This window comes from Fragaria vesca, linkage group LG2, assembly GCF_000184155.1.
Source record: "Fragaria vesca subsp. vesca linkage group LG2, FraVesHawaii_1.0, whole genome shotgun sequence".
NCBI lineage: Eukaryota > Viridiplantae > Streptophyta > Magnoliopsida > Rosales > Rosaceae > Fragaria > Fragaria vesca.
In genome coordinates, this window is record NC_020492.1 from 9030358 (window position 1) to 9033780 (window position 3423).

The following is a 3423-nucleotide window of genomic DNA, read 5'->3' on the forward strand; positions in this document are numbered from 1 at the left end:
TCAAACCGAGTTCCAAGTCTTTAGCCGGGTGATTGGTTGCGGTTAGGAATAGAGCTCTAGTCCGTCTGTCAGTGTTGGTCATGGGAGATACTGTATGGTATCTGGGACCCATGGGTACACATAGTGTTGTTGTAAGTCATGAGGGGTATTTTATTAAATATCTGGGACTCATGGGTACATTTCTTGGGTAATGTGTTGGATGTGTGGTTTTTAATTATTGATCCAAACCTCTCTTGTGGAATATTGAATGTGATAAATGTTGTGTTATTTTTGAGTTTACTCATACGAGCTTTTTAGCTTACCGGGTTTGTTGTTTACAACCCGGTGCACCATTTCTTGATGTAGGGGTTAGACCTGCAGGTGAGGATCAACAGGGTTGAGGTGTAGGATTAGTGGCAGGTTTATTTTGTTGGGTTTTGGTTGTTCTTTGTATATTTTTTTTTATATACATTGGGATATGAATTATCAAACTCATGTGAGCGTTTTATTTTCTTGTCTCTCAAGTTATGTAAACAAGGAAATGTAATATTTAACTCAATTTAGAGTTGTGTGTAAATGTACATTCCGCATTGAGTTTATTTTCCTTGAATTTTGTTGAAACAGGTTTTGGGATGTTAATATTTTAAGATATATCATGCCAAAATTTTTGAAAATTATCTTTCGGAAATTGGGGTGTGACAACTTTTGCCACATATATCTTTATCATTCATTACAACAAAGAGCATTCTCTCAAGAAATTTTTTATTATTCAGCAAGCAACTTATCCCAAACTAGACAACCTAACACTATGAATATTGTTATAGTGCATAAATAAAATGAATAGACTAGAGCAAGATTTTTTTGCGAGGGATGGTCTGTCTTTGTAAACTATGGCTGAGCGCTCTAAGAAGCTGATAGGAGAAAGAGGGACATAGTTGGCGGAGCACCTACACCCTCCATCACTGTGATAAATTTGAGCAGTTCTAAGACTCGGTAGCACACCTAGGAGATCGAGGAATACCAAATCGGACACTTGAGAAAGAGAGATACACACACACATACACACTATATCACAGTCAAAGAATTGCACACCAGTATGTATTATGTAATCCTCACATTTTCTTCCTCCTTCATATATAGTTACTTATCATGAGATCAAATCATCAATAATTAATAGCCTAAATCTTCCTAAAAAGGTGGTGACATTTTCTAATTGGTAAATAACCGTTTGTAGTTTTTGAGGATGACTTGCTACCCACATTTTATAAATTGAACCACTGAGAGCATCTCCAATAGTTTTCCTATTTTCTCGATTTTCTCAAATTTAAGGAATATTGAGCATTTTTTAGGTCTAACAACTTTCTCATCTCATTCCCTAAAATGGAGATTGAGAAGAAAGAGAATGATTCATTCCCTAAATTTGCAGCAAACCTTTCAAGCATCTCCAATAGTTTCTCTAAAATTTCTCTAAAATGGAAAAGTAAAAGCGAAAATCTCCAAAAAAAAAAAATAAATTGCTTTTAACTCCAACAGCTTCCCCCATTTTTAAGATTTTGACATTTATTACTACAATTAAATATTCTGTTTCATTTTTTATTTTAACAAAAAAAAAAATTCTATATCTTATTATAACAATAAAATATTCAATAATATATTTTATACTTTTTTTTTTCTCATTGGAGCATACGAGGAATTAATGACAATGCTAACTTCAATAATTTAGAGAAGGAAGGCTTTGTTGCAAATTTAGGGAATGAGTGCTTCTCTTTCTTCTCCATCCCCATTTTAGAGAATGGGATGAGAAAGTTGTTGGACCTAAAAACAGTTATGTATTCCCCAAAATTGAGAAGATCAAGAAAATAGGGAAGTTGTTGGAGATGCTCTTCATTCCCCAAAATTAAATTCTGCACGTGCTCTAACGAGAAGTTTATAAATATATACATTTTATTGAGTATTTTCTTATTATAATAAAATATATGATTTTTTTTGTTATAATAAATAATGATGTTGCATATTTTATTGTTGTAATAAATGTTGAAATCTCTAAAATGGAGAAGTTGTTGGAGTTTTTTTAGAGATTTTGGCTTTTGCTTCCCCATTTTAGAGAAATTTTAAGGAAGCTATTGCAGATGTTCTCTCAGTAAAAGCCCAAACCTCTCAATCGCTCAATCGCCGACGCGTGTTCTAAAGTATTGTTGTCAACATTCTTCTACAAAAAAAATAACTGTTGTCAAGAAGATCCATCTCTTTCAAAATTGCAAAATTATCTGGCAGTGTTATACATATGCTTCCTCTTTCACCTAGAAAGCCTCAAACAAGATTTTTCTCTTTGCTTTACATACTACGTCTTTTAGAGCACATGCAACAAAGGATTAAAAGCTTGGGTTGAAGTGAGGAGTAGATTGAAAAGTGAATGCACTAGTTGGGAATTCATTTGTGTTAGCCATGGGTCCCAGCTAACCGGGGCAAGACATAGAGCAATCCTCAGTCCACAGATTGGTCTGGGCTAACTGAAATCATGGGGCCCGCATTGAATCATCCATAGCTCATCCCGGTTGCTGGCTAATTGTTTATCAATAAAAAATATTTTTATAAAAGGTGAATAGTAATTAGTCTTCGGATTGGTTTTGTTGTTGTATCGTCGAACCAAAGACTAAAGACTGATTTAGATGAATAGTGCATTAGCCGGAGCTGAGGACTGATCTAACCCACCTAAAATGGGTGCATTTGCTCTTATACTTTGGATCTTTCAAGCCAAAAGAATGTATAGTGACATTAACTGATATAGCACTATAATGATCATTACATAGATCTCCCTCCTTCACAATGGTCAGCAGTTCTACACCACACCATTATTCTCAATATCAGTCACTTCTTCCTTTGATAGTCTATCATATCATATCTTCATCCTTGGTCCATCCTAGAACTCTTTTTTACCAGGTACTGATTAACTAGAACTTTTTTTCTTCAGTTTCTATGGATGTTAAATATAAGATAGTGTTTGCTCATCAAAGTTTATTATGAGGCTCTATATATATATAGGCCGGATGTGGAGCGCAAGTCTGCACTGGCTTAAAGTGCTCACGTCCCTCCGTTCGCCACCGTCTGGCGCCGACGACTCCAGCAGCGTCCCCGATCACTTTCCCTCCCCGGCGAGTCCGCCGAATTCCAGTTTCGGCGAGATCGACTTTATTTGAAGTTTTGGGTGATCTCGCCGGAAAACTGGAAAAGAACGGACTCGCCAGGAGGGAAAGTGGTCGGGGACGTTACTGGAGTCCGCCGGGGTGGAGGCGCGCCGTCATCGGCGCCGTCCGGTGGCGAACAAAGCTCCTTGCTCACTTTAAGGACTGTGCGCACGTGCGCTCTGTATCGTTTTCGTATATATATATTTATACAATGCTGATCAGGTGCGGACGTCCGCACTAAAGTTTTGGTGCGGACTTC